Genomic DNA, 24,981 nt, shown 5'->3' on the forward strand with positions numbered 1-24,981 from the left:
TTTTTATTAAGTTTATTTGTACATTGTAGGTATACAATACAGTTCCGTTCATTATTGGGATCTCATACCTTCACATGATGTATCTTGGTTCTTATTTTTTTCCCAATTTAAAGCTTTTTAATCTTTACTTCAATCTTTTAGACACTGTTACAGTTAGTCCCATTTTATAATGGGGTACTTTTTATCCTACAAATGTTCTATAAGAAACAAAAACAGAAAGTCTTTCAGTCTAAAAGGAAGTGATATCAGAGAGTAACTCAAATTTACCAGGAAAATGTTACAGAAATGGTAAATATGTGTATAAAGATTGAAAATTCTACTAACATTTTTCTCTTTCTTTTTTAAACCCTTTAAAAGGAATAAGATTATATGAAACATTAATTATAACTGAACTATTGTTGAGTTTACAGCATATATAGTGATAATACATATAACATATTAACACAATGAATGGGAGAGGAAAAGGAGATATATTGGAGCAAAGCTTCTATATTTTACCAGAATAAAATTATTGTTATTCTGAAGTAGATTGTGATAAGCTAAAATGAATTTTTTTTTTTATACTGGGGATTGAACTAGGGTCCTTGCGCTTGCACAGCAGGCAGCAAAACCACTGAGCTAAATCCCCGGCCCCTAAAGTGCATTTTTAAATCTCAGAGCAATCAGTAAGAAAATAGCTAAAATACATAGTAAAAAAATTAATAGAGAAATTAAAATGGCTATATATACATTAGCACAAACATACAATTTATATGTATTTATATATATAAAATTTGGCATTAAATGAAGAATATTGAGTAAAAAATTATAGGACATATAGAAAATAAATAAAATGCAGGCATAAGTCCAAACACATAAATAAATGTATTAAATGTGAACAGACCAAACAAACCATTCAAAAGAAGAGATTATTGGACTGAATAAAAACACATGACATAACAATAAGCCATATGTAAAGGACACACTGTAGATACAAAACAGGAATATGTTGTAAGAAAAAGGTTAGAAAAAGATTTATCATGAAAACAATAATCAGAATAGCACTGGAGCAGTTAAATTATGGACAAAATAGATTTCAATGAGAAATTTTACTAAAGGCAAAGGATATTATGAAAAGGATAACATAATCAGGAAGATAAAATGTATGTACTCATAGCCATCAATATAGCCCTAAATTAAGAAAAATGTAAGAGAATTAAGAGATAAATAGATACTTAAAGAAAAACTATTGGAGATCTAAATCATTTATTCTCAATAACTAATAGGGCAACTAGAAAGAAAATCAGAAAGGTTACAGACTTGAGAAACATTATAAAACAGCTCAATTTAATTGACTTAACTTCTCAATGACTCCAGAATACATACTCTTTTCAAATGTGCATGTAAAATTCTCCAAAATATGTCATATGCTAGGCCACAAAACAAGGATCAATTAAAAAATTGAAATCATAAATATGTTTTCTGACTGCCATGGAATTAGTTTGTACCTCCACAACTGTAAGAAAATCAGAGAAACTCTCATATATTTCAAAATAAAACAACACGCTTTTAGACAACTGCTCCGGCTTGTGTTTGGGTCTCCCCAAAGCCTCATGTGAATGAGGTGGGGCTATTTTGGAGGCAGCTGAATCTAGAGTGTGTAATTCATGGTGCAATATTAGGCCCCAGAGCACTAGGATTAAGGTGTGAGTTCTACCCTCCCTAAGTAGTCTGAATAAGATAAAAGGGGCAGGAAGATGCTGTTAAGGTCCCTTGTTGCTTTTGCTACCATGTGGGCACTGCGAACTATTTCTCCTCTGCTATGCCACCCTGCCTTAGAGTCAGTTGATTATGGACTGAAACCTCTCACAAAATGTGAGCTAAATAAACCTTTCTTCCTTTAACTTTGAGAAAGTTATTTTGTCTCAGCAATGAGAGAAAAGTAACTAAGACAACAACCCATAAGTTAAAGATGAAATAGTAGCTATTACAAACTGTACTGCAATAAACATGGGTGCACATATATTGCTGTGGTATGATTCCTTTAATTCTTTTGGGAAGATCCCCATCAGGGGAATAGCTGGGTCAAATGGGACCTCTAGTCCTAGTTCTTTGAGGTATCTCCATACTGATTTCCACAGTGGTTGCACCAGTCTGCACTCCCACCAACAATGGAAAAGGGTTCCTTTCTCCCCACACCCCCACCAGCATTTGTTATTGGTTGATTTCTTGATAGCAGTCATTCTTTCTGGGGTGAGGTGGAATCTCAATGTTATTTTCATCTGCATTTCTTGAACAAGCAGTGATAGTGAACATTTTTTCATGTATTTATTTGCTACTTTTAATTCTTTGTCTGGGAAATGTCTGTTCATTTCAGATGCCCAGTTTTGAATTGGTTTTTTTAATTTGGGGGGTCTGATTTTTTTCAGTTCTTTATATATTCTAGATAGTGTAAATACTGAATAGTTTCTATAGTGTGAGAAACTGAAAGTATAAATAATAATTAAAATGATTAAAACGAATAATTGATAATTTGAAATAGGAAGAAAAGTTCCAAAGGGGTAGGGGTGGTGGGAGGGAAAGAGGAAAGGAAAGGAGGGAAAGGAAACATTATGAGAAAAGAAAAAAAATGGAAACAAAGTCTATGTAAACAGGGAAGGGTGGAGGGGGTAAAGGGCACACAGGCAATGGGGAAAAAAATAAGAACCAAGATACATCATGTACAGGTACAAGCACCCAATGATAAATGTAAATATATTGTTTACCTAAAATGTACCAATAAAAGAATTTAAGGGAAAAAATGAAATAACAGAAATTAAAAAAACATTTAAAACACGTGAAATAAAAATACAACATATCAAAACTTACAGGCTGCAATAGAGGCAATTCTTATAGGGAAACTTTTCTATACTTGCATCAGATAAGAAGAAATTTCCCAAATAAGTATTCTATTCTTCTAAATTAGGAACCTAGAAAAACAAAACAAAGTTCAAAACTAACAGAAGGAAAAAATAATAATTATTCTGAGAATCAGTGAAATAGAGAATAGAACAATAGAGATTATCAAGGAAACCAAACATTGGTTCTTTCAAAGACTAAAAAAATTGAAAATCTCTTAGCTAGAATGGTTATGAAAATAAGAAATCACAAATTATTAAAATAAAAAATGAAAGATATGGCATCACTATTGTTTATATATGAGTTTAAAAGACTTAAAAGAAATATAAATAACACCACAGCAACAAATTTGTCAGCTTAGATGAAACTGAAATTTCTAAAAAAACTGTAAATACCGAATGGACTCAGTTGGAAAGTGAAAAGTCTTTGCAGGTCTTTAAGAAATACACGTATTGAATTAGTCCTTAAAAGTCTTCCCACAAGGAAATGTTGAGTCCCAGACGGCTTCCCTAATGAATCATCAAATTCTTGAATAAAGGATAATACCAAATATAAACTGTTTCAGGAAACAGCAGAGGAAGGAACAAGTCTCCAGTCATTTTAGGAAACCAGTACTGTCCTGATACTGGATTCAGACAGAGGTAGCTCAAGAAAAGTATATGAACAAAAGTATAAAAATTTGTAACAAGATATTAACTAACCAAGTGCAGTAGCATGTGAAGTATTTTTGTGCTCTCAAATAAGGCAAAGATTTTTTTTATATATAAGATCAAAAGCCTGAGCCATAAAAATAAAATAAACTTGAACTGTTGGAGATCTAACTCATTTATTTTCAGTAACTAACAGGGCAACTAGAAAGAAAATCAGAAAGGCTACAGACATGAGAAACATTATAAAACAGCTCAATTTAACTGATCTAAGTTCACAATGACTCCAGAATACATACTCTTTTCAAATGTACATGTAAAATTCTCCAAAATATGTCATATTCTAGGCCACAAAACAAGGATCAATTAAAAATATTGATATCATAAATATGTCTTCTGACTGCCATGGAATTAGTTTGTGGCTCCACAACTATAAGAAAATCAGGGTAACTCTCATATATTTCAAAATTACAAAATGAACTTTCTCAAAATTAAAACTTTTGTGCTTCAAAATATGCCAATAAGAAAAAGAAAAAAACCCCCTCAACTTGGGGGAAAATATTTTCAAATAATATATCTGAAAAAAGGGTTACATTCAGAATATATAAACTATCAAAATCAAGAATAAGAAGATAACCCATCTGAAAATGACAAAAGACTTGAGTAGGCATTTTACCAAAGAATACATATGAATATTGAAAAACATATGAAAAGGGGTTTAACATTGCTAGCCATTAAGGAAATGCAAATTAAAGTGACAATGAGATACCACCATACACCCAAGAGAATGGGTATAATAAAAAAAATGCAGATAATACAAAGTTTTGTTGAGAATGTGGAGAAATTGCAACACTTATACACTGTTGGTGGAAATGTAAAGTGGAATAGCCACTTTGAAAAAGTTTGACAGCTTGTTAAATAGTTATACATAAATTTATCATACATTCTAGCAATTCCACTTCATTTCTATACTGAAATGAAATGGAAAATTACATCCACCAAAAAACTTCCATACAAATCACAGCACCATTATTAAGGGAAAAATTGATAATGGTCCATTTGAATTGTCCAACTAGTGACTGGATAAACAAAATGTACTTTATCCAAACAGAATGCTATTTATCAATCAGAAAGAATGAAATAGAGCATAATACAATGTGGGTAAGCCTCAATATACCAAGTAAAAGAAGGCAGATGCAAAATATCATATGTTGGGTGATTTCATTTGCATAAACTCCCTAGATCCGTGGTGGTGAACCTATGGCATGCATGCCACAGTGAACACACACAGCTTTCTCTGCGATGAGTTCATGAAGTATGTGAGATGGGTTTTTCTAAACTAAAACCTCAATATTCAGGTTTAATTGCAGTGTTGACACTTTGCAATAAATAAGTGGGTCTTGGGTTGCAGTTTGGGCACTCTGTGTCTAAAAGGTTTGCATCACTGGACTAGATAAAGAAATTTATAGGCAAAAAAAGCAGGCCAGTGATTGCTTGGACCTGGGATGGGAACAGAAATTAAATTAAATGAAAATGTTCCAGTATTGTGGTATTAGCTGCACAATTCCAGAAATTAACTAAAACATTATTGAACTATACATGCAGAATGGGTACATAACATGACATGTAAATTGTTTTTCTTTAAAGCTGTAATAAAACACTGTCACCAACATAAAAATGTTAAGTATTATTGAGTTGAAACTAAACACATGGGCTTTAGTGACATGTGCTTACCACTTTTATGACATAATTCCTAAGATAAAGAAAACTTTCTTTTGAGAAACATTTTAGTGAAAATTAATTAATCTATTTTATTAGTGCATGTTAACATTACATGATGATGGGCTTTATTTTGGGCAGTTGGTACATGCTTTTAACATATTTTAATCTCCTTGCTCCTCTCTTCTTTTCCTTAACACTTTCCTGTTTCCAAAAGTCTACCTCCTGGTTTCCTGTCCTCTGTCCTTTATTTTAATTAATTACTTACATAATTAATTAATTAGCTTTTAGTTTTCTAATATAAGAGGAAACATATGATATTTAACATTCTGAGTTTGACCTATTTCATTCAACATAATTTTTTCAAATTTCATCCATTTTCTTGCAAATGACATGATTTTATTTTTCTTTAGAGTTGAATAATAGTCCATTGAGTATATATAACATATTTTCTTTTTCCACTCATATATTGATGGGCATCTAGGATGTTTCTGCAGCTTAGATACTGTGAATTGAACTGGATTATGGATTTGTATGCATCACTAGAGAATGAACTCTTTAATTCTTTGAGAATATGTTCAAGAGTGACATATCTAGGTCAAACAATATTTCTGTGTTGACTCTCCATAATGATGTCTATAGTGGTTTTACTAGTTTACATTGCCACCCAAAATGTAGGAAAATTTTCCCCACAACTTTGTCAGCATTCATTTTTTGAGATAAAATCTCAATTAGTTTTTTAAAAAATTAATTTTATTGGTACATTTTAGGTATACAATATAATGACATTCATCATTGGAAATTTGCACCTTTACATAATCTCTCTTGGTTCTTATTTTTCCCCCTTCGCCTGCCCTCCCTTCAACCACTTCATCCATCCCTATTTACAAAGACTTTGTTTCCATTTTTCCATTTTCTCATATTAATTCCATTCCCTTTTTCCTTTCCCCTCCCCTTCCCACTTCCCTTTCCCCTTTGCCCCCTTTTTTTTTTTCCTATTTCACATTATCTATTATATCTTTTAGTCCTTATTTACACTTTGTTTCTCACACTAGAGAAACTATTGGATATTTACACACATGTGTACTATTTATTTCACTTAAGAGTATCACCTCAATGTGCATCCATTTAGCTATAAATGTCTCTAATTTCTCATTTTTGATGGCTGAGTAGTACTCCATTCTATAAAAAACCCACATTTTCTTTATCCAGTCTCCAGTTGATGGGCATTTGGGCTGCTTCCAAGTTTTAGCTATTACAAATTGTGCTACTATGAACATGGGTGCATATATATGACTGTGGCATGATACTTTTAATTCTTTGGGGAAGATACCCAGCAGAGGAAGAGCTGGGTCAAATAGGACTTCCATTCCTAGTTCTTTGAGGTATCTCCATACTGATTCCCACAGTGCTTGCACCAGTGTACACTCCCATCACCAGTGGAACAGTGTTCCTCTTTCCCCACAGCCCTGCTAGCATTAGCTATTCATTGATTTCATGATAGCAGCCATTCTTTCTGGGGTGAGGTGGAATCTCAGTGTTGTTTTCATTTGCGTCTCTCAAAGAACCAGTGATGTTGAACATTTTTTCATATCTTTATTTGCTATTTCTACTTCTTTGTCTGAGAAATGTCTGTTCATTTCAGATGCCCATTTTAGGATTGGGTCTTTGAATTTGAGAGGTCTGATATTTTAAAGTTCTTTACATATTCTAGAGAGTAGACCTTTGTCTGAAGAAGAGCAGGTGAAAATTTTTTCCCATAGTGTGGGTTGTCTGTTCACACAGTTGGTGGTTTCTCTTGCTGTGCAGAAGCTTTTTAATAAGAGATCCCACTTGTGGATTCTTTGTGCTAGTTCTTGGGCAACTGAGGTTTTCTTCACAAAATCTTTTTCTATACCAATATCTTCAAGAGTTTTACCTAACCTCAGTTCTAGCCGGTTCAGTGTTTCTGTTTTAATATTTAGATCTTTAATCCATTTTGATTTTAGTTTAGTGCATGGTGAGAGATATAGGTCTAGTTTGAATCTTTCACAAGTTGAAACACAAATTTTCGAGCACCATTTATTAAAGAGGCTATCTTTGCTCCATTGAGGGTGTTTGATTCCTTTGTCAAAGAAGAGGTGGCTGAGTATGTCTGGAGTTGTTTCTGCATCTTCTCATCTGTTCCACTGTTCCTCAGGTCTGTTTCTTTGACAGTACCATGCTATTTTTATCACAGTAGCTTGGTAGTATAATTTCAAGTTTGGGGTTATGATACCCCCTGCTATGTCTTGGTTTCCTAGAATTGGTTTTGCTATTCTAGGTCTCTTCTTGTTCCAAATCGATTTTTGGATGTTTCCTTGTATCCAGCTACTTTATTGAATTTTGGTATTAACTCTAGAAGACTTTTGGTGGTGTTCTTGGGGTCTTCTATATAGAGTATCATGTCATCTACAAATATTGACAATTTGACTTCTTCATTTCCTATCTTTATTCCTTTTATTTCTTTCTCTTTTTGTTAAATTCTTTTATTGGTACATTGTAGGTATACAACACAACTACATTTCTCATTGGGAATTGGACCTTTACATAATGCATCTTGTTTCTTATTTTTTCCCCATTCCTAGTCCTCCCTTCAACCCCTCCACGCTTCCCTATTTACAAAGACTTTATTTCCAGTTTTTCCATTTCTCATCATTTTTCCTTTCCCTTCTTTCCTTTCCCCTGCCCCTCCCACTACCCCTACCCCTTTGGACCTTTTCTTCCTATTTTGCATTATTGATTATTCATTCTAATCATTGGTACATTTTAGGTATACAGTATAATGACATTCATCATTGGAAATTTGCACCCTTACATAATCTCTCTTAGTTCTTATTTTTCACTCTTGCCCAGTCCTCCCTTCAACCCCTCCATTCCTCCCTCTTTACAAAGATTTTGTTCCTATTTTTCCTTTTTCTCATATTAATCCCATTCCCTTCTACCCTTTCCCCTAGCCCTCCCACTTCCTTCCCCTTTGCCCCTTTTCTTCCTATTTCACATGACCTATTATACATTTAGTCCTTATTTACACTTTCAGTTTCTCACAGCAGAGAAACTATTTGGTATTTATTCATGTGTGTCCTATTTATTTCACTTAAGAGTATCGCCTCAATGTGCATCCAGTTAGCTATAAATGTCTCTAATTTCTCATTTTTTATGACTGAGTAGTACTCCATTTTATAAAAAAAAAGAAAACAAAAAAACAAAACAACACAAAAAATCCACATTTTCCTTATCCAGTCTCCAGTTGATGGGCATTTGGGCCATTTCCAAATTTTAGCTATCACAAACTGTGCTGCTATGAACATGGGCGCACATATATCACTGTGGTATGATTCTTTTAATTCTTTGGGGGAAGATCCCCAGCAGTGGAATAGCTGGGTCAAATGGGACTTCCAGTCCTAGTTCTTTGAGGTATCTCCATACTGATTTGCACAGTGGTTGCAACAGTCTACACTCCCAGCAGCAGTGGAGCAGGGTTCCTCTTTCCCCACAGCCCTGACAGCATTTGTTATTGGCTGATTTCATGATATCAGCCATTCTTTCTGGAGTGAGGTGGAATCTCAGTGTTGTTTTCATTTGCATCTCTTGAATGACCAGTGGCGTTCAACATTTTTTCATGTGTTTATTTGCTATTTCTACTTCTTTGTCTGAGAAATGTCTGTTCATTTCAGTTGTCCATTTTTGGATTAGGTCTTTAAATTTGGGAGGTCTGATCTTGTTAAGTTCTTCATAGATTCGAGATAGTAGACCTTTGTCTGAGGAAGAGCAGGTGAAGATTTTTTCCCACATTGTGGGTTGTCTCTTCACACTGCTGGTGGTTTCTCTTGCTGTGCAGAAGCTTTTTAATAAGAAGAGATCCCACTTGTTGATTGTGCTAGTTCACGGGCAACTGAGGTTTTGTTCATAAAATATTTTCCTACCCCAATGATTTCAAGAGTTCTACCTAACCTCTGTTCAAACTGGTTCAGAGTTTCTATTTTAATATTTAGATCTTTAATCCATTTTGATTTTAGTTTAGTGCTTGGTGAGAGATATAGGTCTAGTTTTAATTGTTGGCAAGTTGAAGCCCAATTTTTCCAGCACCATTTATTAAAGAGGCTATTTTTCTTCCAGTGAGGGTGTTTGGCTCCTTTATCGAAGATAGGATGGCTGAATGTGTCTGGTGTTGTTTCTGCATCTTCTCATCCATTCCACTGGTCCTCAGGTCTGTTTCTTTGCCAGTACCATGCTGTTTTTATCACAATAGCTTTGTAGTATTGTTGCAGGTTGGGGATTGTGATACCCCTGCCATGTCTCTGTTACCTAGAATTTCTTTTGCTATTCTGGGTCTCTTCTTGTTCCAAATGAAGTTTTGGATTTTTTTCTCAATGTCTGTGAAGTATGCTGCTGGGATCTCAGTTGGAATTGCATTGAATCTATATAGCAGTTTTGGAAGTATGGCCATTTTCATTATATTAATCCTTCCTACCCAGGAGCAGGGGATGTCTGTCCATTTTCTGATATCATCTTCAATCATTCTTTTCAGAGTGCCATAATTTTCAGAGAAGAGGTCTTTTATTTCTTTCATTAGGATGATTCCTAGGTATTTCAGTTTTTTGGATGCTATTGTGAAAGGAATTATTTGCCCTATTTCTCTCTCAGTGAGTCTGTCATTGGTGTAGAGGAAAGCTATTGATTTTTCTGTGTTGACTTTATAAGCAGCTACTTGACTGAATTTGGTTATTAAGTCTAGAAGACTTTTGGTGGAGTTCTTTGAGTCTTCTGTATAGAGTATCATGTCATCTGCAAATAATGACAATTTGACTTCTTCATTTCCTATCTTTATTCCTTTTATTTCTTTCTCTTGTGTAATTGCTGTGGCTAATGTTTCCAGAACTTTATTGAACAAGAGTGGTGATAGTGAACATTCTTGTCTTGTTCCTGATTTTACTGTGAAGGATTTCAGTTTTTGATCATTTAGTATGATATTGGCTGTTGGTTTTTCATAGATGGCTTCTATCAGTTTAAGTTAGAGGCCATCTATTCCAAGTTTTGTAGGGTTTTTATCATAAATGCATGTTGGATTTTGTCAAATGCTTTTTCTGCATCTATGGAGATAATCATATGGTTTTTGTCCTTGGCTCTATTGATATAGTGTATTACATTGATTGATTTGCATATATTGAACCATGCCTGCATCCCTGGGATGAATTCCACTTGATCAGGCTGTTTGATCTTCTTGATGATCTTCTGCATTCTGTTTGCCATTATCTTATTAAGGATTTTTGCATCTATGTTCATTAGTAAGATTGGCCTGTAGTTCTCCTTTTCGGTTGGGTCTTTCTCTGCTTTGGAGATCAAGGTGATGCTTGCTTCCAGGAATGAATTTGGGAGTGTTGCTTCCCTTTCAATTTCACTGAAGAAGTCAAACAGTAGTGGCAGCAGTTCCTCTCTAAATGTCTTGTAAAATTCAGCAGTGAAGCTATCAGGGCCAGGCTTTTCTTAGTTGATAAGTTTTTAATTACCTTTTCAATTTCATCGGTTGATATTGGGTTGTTCAGAATTTTTAGGTCTTCTTCGTTCAACTTTGGTAATTCATATGTATCTAGGAATCTGTCCATTTCTTCTGTGTTGTCCATCTTATTGGCATATAGGTTCTGGAAGTAGGTATTGATGATCCTCTGGATTTCTGCTGGGTCTGTTGTAATTTCACCCTTTTCATTCCTAATTGCATGGATTGGGCCTGTTCTTTCCTTTTTCTGATAAGGTTGGCTAAGGGTTTGTCAATTTTGTTGATTCTTTCAAAGAACCAACTCTTGGCTTCATTGATTTTTTTGTATTGTTTTCTTAGTCTCCATTGCATTGATTTCTCCTCTGATCTTTATAATTTCCTCCCTTGTATGAGCTTTGAGGTTGTCCTGCTCTTCTTTTTCTAGAAGATTGAGGTGCAGCATCAGTTTGCTTAATTGGGCTCGTTCTGTTTTCCTAATATGCACATTCACTGCTATGAATTTCCCTCATAAGACTACTTTCATTGTGTCCCATAGATTCTGATATGTTATATTGTCATTGTCATTTAATTGAAGGAACTGTCTGATTTCTTCTTTAATTTCCTCTGTGACCCACTGGTTACTCAGAAGTGTGTTGTTCAATTTCCACGTGTTTATGAAATTTTTTGAGTTTCTTTTGCTATGGATCTCCAATTTCATCACACTATGGTCTGATAATATGCAGGGGATAACTTCAATTCCTTTGCACTTACTTAAACATGTTCTATGTGTGAGTATGTGGTTTATTTTGGAGAATGGCCCATGTGCAGGTGAGAAGAATGTGTATTCTGATTTTGTGGGGTGGAACACTCTGTAAACATCTGTTAAGTTCATTTGTTCAAGAGTTCAATTGAGTTCTAGTATTTCATTACTTATTTTTAGTCTAGTTGATCTATCTATTTGTGACAGTGGGGTGTTGAGGTTCCCCACTACAATTGTATTAGTGCATATATGACTTTTCATGTCCGTTAGTATTTGTTTTATTTATGTGGGGGCACTAGTGTTTGGTGCATAGATATTTATGATTTTCAACTCTTCCTCTTAGATTCTTCCCTTTAAAAGGATGTAGTGTCCTTCTTCATCTCTCTTAATCAGTGTTGATTTGAAATCTTGTTGATCTGCAAAGAGGATAGCTACTCCTGCTTTTTTTCAGCTTCCCGTCGCATGGAGTATTGTTTTCTACCCTTTAACTTTCAGTGTATGAGTTTCCTTTTGAATTAAGTGTGTTTCTTGTATGCAGCATATTGTTGGATTTTGCTTCTTAATCTATTCTGCCAGTCCATTTCTTTTGATTGGTGAATTGAGACCATTAACGTTGATTGTCATAACTGGAACATATTGACTTGTCATTGCCATGACTTTTTCTTTCTGTTGGGTTCTCTCCCTTTACATTTAATTTCTTGTCATGCCAGATGGGTTCATTCTGCTTTGCTCCCTGAGGTTGTGATCCTCAATGTCTGTTCCTAGGATATTGTGTAAAATTCTTTGGATTGCTGGTTTGGTATTCACCAAGTTCCTAAGGTGCTCTTTGTCATGAAAGTATCTTATTTCTCCATCAATTTGAAAGATAGTTTTGCAGGGTACATCAATCTGGGTTGGAGTCTGTTTTCTTTTAGGGCTTGGAATATGTCACTCCAAGCTCTTCTTGCCTTGATGGTTTGTGTTGAGAAGTCTGCTGTTATTCTTATGGGCTTTCCTTTGTATGTGATCTATTTCTTTTGTCTAACTGCTTCTAGAACTTTGTTTTCCTGTTGAGTTTCTGGAATCTTAACAATTATATGCCTATGTGTAGATTTTTTTGATCAAGCCTGTTTGGTGTCCTATATGCCTCACTTATCTGTATTTCAAGCTCTTTTCCCCTGCTTGTGAAGTTTTCTGTCATTATTTCTGTGAAGAGATTTTTTATGTCATCTCCATTCTCTCCTGTTTCTTCATTGACTCCAATCAGTCTTATGTTATTCTTCTTTGCATCATCTAGCAGCTGCTGGATTGATTTCTCATGTTCCCTTCTAATTTTGAAGCAATTTTTCTTTTCCTTGTCACTAATTGCAATCTTATCTTCTATATCTGAAATTCTGTCCTCACATTGGCTCATTCTGCTGTCTAGACTTTCAATTGAGTTTTTCATGTCCTGGAAATCTATTTGCATCTGTTTTATGGATTCCATTTGTTTCCTATGTTGGGATTCCATCATGTTCCTGAGCTCCTCTCTAGATTTATTAATCATGTCTTGCACTAGGAGCAAATTTCTCCTGTTATCTGAGAAATTATTTCTGATTTCTTTTTTTCCAGATCCCCTTTTGTTGCCAGTTCAGTGGGTCCAGGTGGTTGAGTATCATAGTGTTCCATCTCATTTCCCTTTGGGGTTGCTGTAGGTGATCTGGAAGTCTGGTTTTGAGACTTATTTATGTGTTTTCTCATTTCAACTGGGCGGGGGGAGCTCTTTGCGCCTGCATGGATTACCTCCTCTGAGCTGGGAGAGGTGGGACAGGGGCCAGGACTAGTGGTAGGGATGGTGGCCCAAAAGCCCTTTCCTCTGGGCTGGGAACAGTGGGAGGAATGGAGGCTGGGAAGGCCCTTCCTCTGGATCAGGAGCAGTGTGACTGGGGCTCAGAAGCCCCACCTCTGGGCTGGGAGCAGCGGGAGGGATGGCTGCCCTGAAGTCCCTTCCTCTGGGCCAGGAGTGGTGGGACAATAGGTGGCCCAAAGGCCTTTTCCTCTTGGCTGGAAGCAGCAGGAGGGATGGTGGCCGGTAAGCCCCTTCCTTTGGACCAGGAGCAGTGGGATGGCTGCTCAGAAGCCCCTACCTCCGGGCTGGGAGTGGTGGACTCAGTACCATGGTCTGGTGGTCTGGTGTCCTCTGCATCTTTGTTATGTGGAACCAGGTGGCTGTCTTTCTGCAGCAGGATGATTCAGTGTGTTCCGTGGGACTGGAGACCTCAGTAGGGCATGTGCAGACCTGCCTGTCTGCAGTGGGCTGATTTGGCATGTTCTGTGCAACTTGTGACCTCGGTAGGGTGTGCCTTATTTCTTTCTCTTGTCTAATTGCCATGGCTAACGTTTCCAAAACTATACCTAACAAAAGTGGTGATAGTGGACATCTTTGTCTTGTTCCTGATTTTAGTGTGAGATTGGGTCGTTTAGAATTTTTAGGTCTTCATTCAACTTTGGTAATTCATACATATCTAGGATTCTGACCATTTCTTCTGTGTTTTCCATCTCATTGGCATATAGGTTCTCAAAGTAGGTACTGATGATCCTCTGGATTTCTGCATGGTCAATTGTAATTTCACCCCTTTCATTCCTAATTGCATGGATTTGGGCCTTTTCTTTCCTTTTTCTGATAAGGTTAGCTAAGGGTGTGTCAATTTTGTTTATTCTTTCAAAGGATGAACTCGGCTTCATTGATTTTTTTGTATTGTTCTCTTAGTCTACATAGCTCTTTGAAAGTATCTTATTTCTTCAACAATTTTGAAAGATAGTTTTGCAGGGTACGTCAGTCTGGGTTGGAGGCTGTTTTCCTTTAGGGGTTGAAATTCATCACTGCAAGCTCTTCTTGCCTTGAGGGTTTGCATTGAGAAATCTGCTGTGATTCTGATGGGATTTCCTTTGTATGTGGTTTGTTTCCTTTCTCTAACTGCTTGTAGAATCTTGTTCTTTGGTTGGGTTTCTCGAATGTTAACAATTACATGACTACATGTAGTTTTTTTATATCATTGCTAGTTGGAGTCCTATATGCTTCATTTGTCTGTATATCATGTTCTTTTCCCTTGCTTGGGGAGTTTTCTGCCATAACTTCTGTGAACAGTTTTTTAATTTCATCTGCACTGTCTTCTGTTTCTTCATTGACTCAAATCAGTCTTATTGTATTCTTCTTTGCATCATTCTGCTGCTGCTGGATTGATTTCTTGTAGTCCCTTACTATTTTGAAAATAATTTTCTTTTTCCTGGTCACTAATTGCTATCTTTTCTTGTATATCTTAAATTCTGACCTCACATTGGCTCATTCTGCTGCCTAGACTTTCAGTGGAGGTTTTAATGTCCTGGAAATCTGTTTGCATCTGTTTTATGGATTCCATTTGTTTTCTATGTTGGGATTCCATTATGTTCCTCAGCTCCTCTATTTTTTTTTTATCTGTGTCTGTTCTAGATTTTGTAATCATATTTTGCACTATGGGCAAAATGTCTGCTATCTGAGAAATTATTTCTGATTTCATCTTTTCCAGGTCCTGTTTTGTCCTGTTGTTTAAGTATTAGATTGTTCCATCTTGTTTCCCTTTTGGGTTGCTTTAGGTGATCTGGAATTCTGGTTTTGAGACTTGTTTACTTGTCTTCTCATTTCCAGGTAAGGGGAGGGCTGTGTGCTGCAGGCACCCACATGGCTCACCTCCTTGGGACTGGGGTAATTATACTGCTGCCCAGAAAGTACATCTCCTTTGCACTGTGGGCAGCTTTGCTCCTTGGCACTTGAGAAGTGGTATGATGGCCTGGAAGGTTCATCTCCTCTGGGTTGTGAGCTGCTTTGCACCTTGGTGCTTGGGGCAGTGGTACAGTGGCCAGGAAGTTTCACCTCTTCTACACTGGGGGAAGCTCTGCTCCTTGGCACTGGGGGCGATTTCTCAATGTAGTTTTAATTTGCATTTCTCTGATGGCTAGAACTGGTGAATTTTTTTAATACTTTTTGGCTATTTGATATTTTGAGAGGTATCTATTTCATTCATTTGCCCACTTTTTAATTGGATTGTTTTATGAGTGTTAATATAAATTCTTTATATATTCTAGATATTATTCCTCTATTAGAAGAGTAGCTAGCCAAAATTTTCTTCCATTCTCTACTTTGCCTTTTCATTTTGTTGATTATTTTTCCTGTTGTGCAGAAGTTTTTAGTTTGATAAAGATCACTGATTTTTGATACCATTTTCTGTGCTTTTGGTGACCTGTTCTTGAAGTCTTTGCCTGTGTCTATAGCTTCTAGTGTTTTCCCTATGTTGTTTTCCAGCAGTTTAAATGTTTCCAGTTTTATCTCTAGGTCTTTGATCCATTTTTATTTAGTTTTAGTAGAGAGGTGGGGATCTAGTTTCAATTTTTTCTGTGGTAGTAGCTCCCCAGTTTTCCTAGCACCATTTGTTAAAGAAACTGTCTTTTGTCAAGCATAAATATTTTTGATTTTTTATAAAACATTAGCAGGATATAAGCACTTGGATTCTTTTTCTGTGTGTTCTGTTTTATCTCATTGATCTATATTTCTGTTTCTCCCAGTGCCATATTATTTTCGTTATTATGGCTCTATAGTATAGGTGAAGTCCATTATAGAGATGACTCTAGCACTGCTTTTTGCTCAGGGTAGCTTTGGCTATTCTGAGTATTTTTAAATCGCAAATGAAGATCAGGATTTCTTTTCTAGTTCTGTGAAAAATATTGTTTGTATTTTAATAGGGATTAAAATGAAGGTTTAAACTGCTTCCCTATAAACTGGGTGCTTTAGTACAGCCATTTTAACAGTATTATTTCTGCTAATACAAGAACAAGAGATGTCTTTCCATTTTCTCATATTCTTTTCAATTTATTATTATAATTTTTATTATTGAAAGCTTTTACCTCCTTGATTCCTCAGTTTAATTATTTGAAGTTATTGTAACTGGAATTGTTTTCATGATATCTTTCTTGTTGGATTTATTATTGGTGTATAGGAATGCAACTGATTTTTGTGTACTAATTTTGTATTCTGCAATTGATGAATTTGTTCATCAGATCTAAAAGACTTCTGATGGAGTTTTTGGTGTCATCTTTGTAAAGAAGCATATTGTCTGCAAATGAGGATGATTTGACTACTCCCTTTCAAATTTCTCTTCTATTTTTCTTTAGCATGATGGTTCTAGTTAAAATTTGAGTTCTATACTGAACATAAGTGGTGATAGTGGACACCTTTGTCTCATTCCACACTTTAGAAGGAATTCTTTCCATTTTTCCCCATTTAATATTATATTGGCTGTGAGTTTGTGATATATGGATTTTATGATGTATGAACTTCTTAATGTGATGTTCTATTATTTAGTGAGGATCTTATAGAGGATTTTTGTATCTATATTTGTCAAGAATATTGGTCTTTTATTTTCCTTAGAAAATAAAAGTTGAGTACTTATCTAGTTTTGCTATCAGTGTAATGCTGGTTTCATAAAATGAATTTGTGAGAATACCTTCCTTTTCTTTCAAAGGAAATGTTTCAAGAGTATTGATATTAGTTCTTCTCTAAAGGTCTGATAGCTTCAGTAAATCCATATGGTTCTGGGCTTTTCCTATTCAGAAAAGTTTTAATTACTGCTTCAATCTCTCTGCTTGTTATTTTTTTTGTATATGTTTTTATTGGTACATTTTAGATGTACAATATAATGACATTCATCATTGAAGAAATGCACCTTTACATACTATCTTGGTTCTTATTTTTTCCCCCTTCCCCTGTCCTCCCTTCAACCCCTCCACTTCTCCCTATTTACAAAGACTTTGTTTCCTTTTGTTTCCATTTTTTCATTTTCTCATATTAATTCCATTCCCTGCTTTCCTTTCCCCTACAGACCCACTCCCCCTTTCCCTTTGCCCCTTTTCTTCCTATTTCACATCATCTATTATACCTTTTAGTCCTTATTTATACTTCCAGTTTCTCACTCTAGAGAAACTATTGGGTATTTACACATGTATCTGCTGTTTATTTCACTTAAGAGTATCACCTCAATGTGCATCCACTTAGCTACAAATGTCTCTAATTTCTCATTTTTGATGGCGAGTAGTACTCCATTTTATTAAAAAACCTCACATTTTCTTTATCCAGTCTCCAGTTGATGGGCATTTGGGCTGTTTCCAAGTTTTAGCTATTACAAACTGTGCTGTTATGAACATGGGTGCACATATATCATTGTGGTATGATTCTTTAATTCTTTGGGTAAGATCCCCAGCAGTGGAATAGCGGGGTCAAATGGGACATCCAGTCCTAGTTCTTTGAGGTATCTCCAAACTGATTTCCACAGTGGTTGCTCCAGTCTACACTCGCACCAGCAGTGGAACAGTGTTCGTTTTTCCACACAGCCCCACCAGCATTTGTTGTTGGTTGATTTCATGGTAGCAGCCATTCTTTCTGTAGTGAGGTGGAATCTCAGTGTTATTTTCATTTGCATCTCTCAAATGATGAGTGATGTTGAACATTTTTTTCATATGTTTATTTGCCATGTTTACTTCTTTGTGTGAGAAATGTCTGTTCATTTCAGATGCCCATTTTTGGACTGGGTCTTTAAATTTGGGAGGTCTGATTTTTTAAAGTTCTTTATAGATTCAAGATAGTAGACCTTCATCTGAGAGACTGCTGGTGAAAATTTTTTCCCACATTTTGGGTTGTCTCTTCACACTGCTGATGGTTTCTCTTGCTGTGCAGAAGCTTTATAGTAAAAAGAGATCCCACTTGTTGATTGTTTGTGCTAGTTCATGGGCAACTGAGGTTTTGTTCATAAAGTCTTTTCCTACACCGATGTCTTCAAGAGTACTACCTAACCATTGTTCCAGCCGGTTCAGCGTTTCTATTTTAATATTTAGATCTTTAATCCATTTTGATTTTAGTTTAGTGCAGGGTGAGAGATATAGGTCTAGTTTTAATCTTTGGCAAGTTGAAACTCAATTTCTCCAGCACCATTTATTAAAGAGGCTATCTTTCCTCCAGTGAGGGTGTTTGGCTCCTTTGTCAAAGATGAGGTGGCTGAGTGTGTCTGGAGTTGTTTCTGCATCTTCTCATCTGTTCCACTGTTCCTCGGGTCTGTTTCTTTGCCAGTACCATGTTGTTTTTATCACAGTAGCTTTATAGTATAGTTTCAGGTTGGGAGTTATGATACCCCCTGGCATGTCTCTGTTGCCTAGAATTGCTTTTGCTATTCTGAGTCTCTTGTTCCAAATGAATTTTTGGATTGCTTTCTCAAGGTCTATGAAGAATGCTGCTGGGATCTCAATTGGGATTGCATTGAATCTATATAGCAATTTTGGAAGTATAGCCATTTTCACTGTGTTGATCCTTCCTTCCCAGGAGCAAGGAATGTCTTCCCATTTTCTGATATCCCCTTCAATATCTTTTTTCAAAGTGCTATAGTTTTCAGAGAAGAGGTCTTTGATTTCTTTTATTAAGTTGATTCCTTGGTATTTCAGTTTTTTTTTGATGCTATTGTGAAAGGAATAGTTGGCCCTATTTCTCTCTCAGTGAGTCTGTTGTTCATGTAGAGGAAAGCTATTGATTTTTGTGTGTTGACCTTGTATTCAGCTACTTTACTGAATTTGCATAAGTCTAGAAGACTTTTTGTGGAGTTCTTGGGGTCTTTTATGTAGAGTATCATGTCATTTGCAAATAATGACAATTTGACTTCTTCATTTCCTATCTTTTTTCCTTTTATTTCTTTCTCTTGTCTAATTGCAGTGGCTAATGTTTCCAAAGCTATATCAAACAGGAGTGTTGATAGGGGACATCTTTGTCTTATTCCTGATTTTAGTGTGAAGGATTTCAGGTCTTGACCATTTAGTATGATACTGGCTGTTGGTTTTTCATAGATGGCTTTTATCAGATTGAGGTAGAGACCATCTATTCTGATTTTTTGTAGGGTTTTTATCATAAATGTATGTTGGATTTTGTTGAATGCTTTTTCTGCATCTATTGAGATGATCATATGGTTTTTGTCCTTGGGTCTATTGATATAGTGTATTACATTGATTGATTTGTGTATGTTCAATCATCCTTTCATCTCTGGGATGAATCCCACTTGATCAGGGTGTATGATTTTCTTGATGTTTTTCTGCATTCTATTTGCCAGTGGCTTCAGGATTTTTGCATCTATGTTCATTAGTGAGATTGGCCTATAGTTCTCTCTTTTGGTTGTATCTTTCTCTGCTTTGGGGATCAAGATGATGTTTGCTTCCAGAATTATTTGGGGAATATTGCTTCCCTTTCAAGTTCGTTGAAGAGTTTAAAGAGTAGTGACAGTAGCTCCTCTATAAATGTCTTGTAGAATTCATTGGTGAAGCCATCAGGAGCTTGCCTTTTCTTGGTTGGTAAGTTTTAATTATGCTTTCAATTTCATTGATTGATTTTGGGTTGTTTAGAACTTTTAGGTCTTCTTCATTCAAATTTGATAACTCATACATGTCTAGGAATCTGTCCATTTCTTCTGTGTTTTCCATCTTATTGGCATATAGGTTCTGGACGTAGCTATTGATGATCCTCTGGATTTCTGCTGGGTCTGTTGTAATTTCACCCTTTTCATTCCTAATTGCATGGATTTTGGCCTTTTCTTTCCTTTTTCTCATAAGATTGGCTAAGGTTTTGTCCATTTTGTTTATTCTTTCCAAGAACCAACTCTTGGTTTCATTGATATTTTGTATTTTTTTTAGTCTCCATTGCATTGATTTCTGCCCTGATCTTTATAATTTCCTCCCTTGTATGAGCTTTGGGTTTGTCCTGGTCTTCTTTTTCTAGAAGCTTGAAGTTCAGCATCAGCTTGTTTAATTGGGCTTGCTTGGTTTTCCTAATGTGATTATTCAGTGCTATGAATTCCCCTCCTAAGACTGCTTTCATTGTGTCCCATAGATTCTGATATGTTGTATTGTCATTGTAATTCATTTGAAGGAACTGTTTGAATTCTTTTTTAATTCCCTCTGTGGCCCATTGGTTATTCAGAAGTGTGTTGTTCAATTTCCATGTGTTTATGAAGATTTTGCAGTTTCTTTTGCTGTTGATCTCCAATTGCATAACACTATGGTGTGATAATATACAGGGGATAACTTCAATTCCTTTGCACATACCTAAATATGTTCTATGAACTATTATGTAATCTATTTTGGAGAATGACCCATGTGCAGCTGAAAAGAATGTGTATTCTGATTTTGTGGGGTGAAACACTCTGTAAACATCTCTTAAGTTCATATGTTCAAGAGTTTAATTGAGTTCTAGTATTTCATTGCTTGTTGTTTGTCTAGTTGATCTATTTATGACAATGGAGTATTGAGGTCCCCCACTACTATTGTATTAGTGCTTATATGGTTTTTCATGTCCATTAGTATTTGTTTTATATAGTTGGCTGCACTAGTGTTTGGTGCATAGATATTTATGATTGTCATCTCTTCCTCTTGGATTGTTCCCTTTACAAGGACATAATGTCCTTCTTTGTCTCTCTTAATCAGTGTGGGTTTGAAATCCACTTGGTCTTCAAAGAGGATAGCTACTCCTGCTTCTTTTTGGGTTCCTGTCACGTGGAGTATTGTTTTCCACTCTTTAACTTTCAGTCTACGAGTTTCTTTTGAAATTAAGTGTGTTTCTTGTATGCAGCATATTGTTGGATCTTGCTTCTTGACCTATTCTGCTAGTCTCTTTCTTTTTATTGGTTACTTGAGACCATTAACATTGATGGTTAAAACTGATATGTATTGAGTTATGATTGTCATGACTTTTTCTTTTCATTTGATCCTCCCCATTTGCTTTTAATTTCTTGTTATGCCTGGTTTATTCATTCTGCTGGGCTTCCTGAGGTTGTGATCCTCATTGTCTTTTCCTAGGATTTTGTCTAAATTTTTTTTGAGTGTTGATTTGGTATTCAGGAAGTTCCTAAGGTGCACTTTGTCATGTAAGTATCTTATTTCACTGTCAACTTTGAAATATAGTTTTGCTGGTTCCATCAATCTGGGTTGGAGGTTGTTTTCCTTTAGGGCTTGAAACACATCATTCCATGCTCTTCTTGCCTTGAGGGTTTGCACTGAGAAGTGTGCTGTGATTCTGATGGGCTTTCTTTTGTATGTGATTTGTTTCTTTTCTCTTACTACTTGTAGAATTTTGTTCTTCTGTTAGGCTTCTGGAATCTTAACCATTATATGCCCATGTGTAGATTTTTTTTGATCAAGACTAGTTGGAGTCCTACATGTCTCACTTGTCTGTATGTCAAATTCTTTTCCCCTGCTTGGGAGGTTTTCTTCCATCACTTCTGTAAACATTTTTTATGTCATCTGCACTCTCTCCTGTTTCTTCATTGACTCCAATCAGTCTTATGTTGTTTTTCTTTGCATCATCCAGCAGGTGATGGATTGATTTCTCATGGTCCCTAAAAATTTTAAGGAATTTTTTATTTTCCTGGTTACTAATTGAAATCTTATCTTCTATATCTGAAATTCTGTCTTCACATTGGCTCATTCTGCTTCATAGACTTTCAATGGAGTTGTTAAACTCCTGGAAACCTGTTTACATCTGTTTTATGGATTCCATTTGTTTCCTATGTTGGGATTCCATCATGTTCTCAGCTACTCTTTTTTTTAATCTGTATCCTCTCTAGATTTATTAACTATGTCTTGCTGTATGGGCACAATCTTTGCTGCTATGCGAGAAATTATTTCTGATTTCATTTTTTCCAGATCCTCTTTCGTTGCTAGTTCAGGGAGTCCAGGTGGTTGAGTATAAGCGTGTTCCATCTCATTTCCCTTTGGGGTTGCTGTAGGTGATCTGAAAGTCTGGTTCTGTAGCTTGTTTACTTGTCTTCTCATTTTGACACAGCGGGGTGGTGTTCCTGGCACCACATGCCTCACCTCCCCTGTGCTGGGAGCCACTGCATGCCTACCAGGCAGCCTGCTTTCTTCTGAGAGCTGGGCCACGCCCACCCAGAAGCCTCCTCCTGCCTGGGAGCCACGGTGTGCTGACCTGAAAGTCTCCTCTGGGCTTGCTTGTTATTGATATGTTGAGATTTTGTATTATCTTCTTAGATCAAATTAGGTAGGTCATAAGTGTCTAGGATTTTAAACATTTCTTCTAAGTTCTCCAGTTTCTTCAAATATGAATTTTGAAAATAATTTTTGATGATCCTCTATTTCAGTTGTATCTGTTGTAATTTTAAATTTTTAATTTATACTTTTATTAATTTTGAGGCTTTTCTCTCTTTCTTTTAAATTTGGCTAAAGGCTCACCAATCTTGTTTATCTTTTCAAGGTTCAGTAGTATCTTGGTTCATGAACTTAATTCACCCTGTAATTCTGGTCTCAAACTGAATTGGTCACAAACGGAATCAAATTTTCCCATAAGGTTCAATGTAAATAAAGTATATCCATTTTGAGCCAACATATTTTTTAACCACAAAATATGAAACAAAGTGCAGTACTGTAGAGTATAAAGAGAGAAAACACTAACCTTGCTTATCATAACTTCTAGTGTGGAGGACAGAAAGCTGGGTCAGGAAGAGTTTGTTGTTTGGACAGAGTCCCCTTCCTAAGGATATCAAGGAACTTGCCTTCAGGGATTTCCTCTCTTCTTTGTCTTTTAGCTGCAGGGTCAATTTGATGAAAAATCTATCTAATGTCACTTGTTTTTTTCCTGTGCTGCATAATCTGCTGGACGTGGTTTTCTTACAGTAAATGACTGCAATTTCCTGGTTTTTTTACAGATCATAACTTCATTGATGCTATCACCTGCCATCGGTTTCTCATTCAAAAACACTAAAAAAGTTTTCCAAATCTTCTAGCACTTGTGTCCTCTGCTTGGTTAACATCATTACTCCTTTTGCCACATCAGCTCCTTTAATGGCATCTTTATTCATCAAAATAGTTGTGATTGTTGACTTTGCCATCTTGTACTCTGAGACCAGATCAGTCACTTGAATACCACACTCATGCTTTTTTACAATTTCCTTCTTCAATTCAAAACCATCTTCTTACCATTCTTCCTCTGCATTTTCTTGTTGCCTTTATTATTCCTCTCCACATTCTGGTTACCTTCATTACCATTCTGCATATTCTTGTCACATTCATTATTGCTCTTTACTTTCTTTTTACCACTATGTTTGGTCTGAACTTTCTTTGGAGCCATGCTGGGTTGAATAATACTGTGCAGTACCATATGTGCTAAAAAGGACAAAAAGAAGCCTCTTAGCAAGCATGCACAGGTATGTCTGTGACCATAATCTCAACTAGAGGAAGCCAGACCTCATGTTAGTGTGGGGAAGATGACTACGGTTGTGTTCATCACCTGATGTGGAGTTCAACAAAAGAAGCAAAATTTTGCTGGACTCCTCTCTTCTTGAACCAAATTTTTCACAAACAGAAGTGTTCAAGAACCAAGGTATTATTGTACCAACTCTTTGATTTGTTAAACATTTGTAGTTTTTATGTTTCAATTTCATTAATTCTTCTCTGATATTTATTTTTGTTTCCTTCTTCTGATCTTAGGTTTAATTTGTTCTTATTTTTCTAGGATATTGAGACGCAGCCCACTCTTTTTAAATGTAGGCTCTCATGGATTATAAACTTACCTCTTAGAACTGATTCCACTGTGCCCCAAGGATGCTCATCTGTAGTGTTTTCAATATTATTCAATTCTAGGAATTTTAATTTTTTTCCTCAATTGTTTATGAGTGTATTTTTCAATGCCTATTTGTCCATGTATTCCTGTGGTTTCTTTTGGTATTGATTTCTAGTTGCAGTCTGAGATTCTAGTTTCATTGTGACCTGATAGGGTGCATGAGATTATTTCAATTTTTTTCTATTCATTCAGACCTGCTTTATGGCCTAAAGTATGGTCTAATTTGGAGAATATTCTGTTACATGCTGAAAAGAAAGTATATTCTGCTGATGTTGAATAAAACACTCTGTAGATATTGGTTAATTCAATTTATTCTGTAGTATACACCTTCAACTTATAAATGAGTTCTGTTCTGGAAAAATGTTTCTAAGTCAGATTTGTTTGTAAGTCCAACAAAGTAAGTTTTATACACATTTGACACAAAAAACACAATGTAAAGCATAAAAAACCAAACACAGACACAAATACTCTAAACTATTTTTCCTTTTGAAATTATCTTAAAATGGTCGTACTATACAGTAGAACTGTAAATAAACAATTTTTACTTTTACTGTTACTGGTTTACATCTACAAATGTTAATAATGCAAAATTCATTCATATCTGTGAAAGTTCACAACTAGAATGTTTGTAAGTTGGGGACTTATTGAATTTATTGTACTGATGTCTCCTTATTGACTTTTTTCTCTAGTTTAACTATCCATTTATGATAGTTGAGTATTGAAATCCTTAACTATAATTGTATTGGTGTCTATCTGTCCTTTTATGAAAAGTAGCATTTTTAAAATAAAATTTTGTGTGCATAAATGTTAGGTGGATATACATTTACAATTG

At 35.6% G+C, this 24,981-nt stretch overlaps 1 pseudogene; it reads right to left on the minus strand.

The window, feature by feature from the left end:
* LOC101718586 (fatty acyl-CoA reductase 1-like) overlaps positions 1 to 23,657 on the minus strand; it is a 106,472-nt pseudogene extending 82,815 nt beyond the window's left edge.
* Positions 23,658 to 24,981: the final 1,324 nt, after the last annotated feature.

This window comes from Heterocephalus glaber, unplaced genomic scaffold, assembly GCF_053883595.1.
Source record: "Heterocephalus glaber isolate CG9 unplaced genomic scaffold, H.glaber_assembly_v1.0 deba00001720, whole genome shotgun sequence".
Taxonomy (NCBI): Eukaryota; Metazoa; Chordata; class Mammalia; order Rodentia; family Bathyergidae; genus Heterocephalus; species Heterocephalus glaber.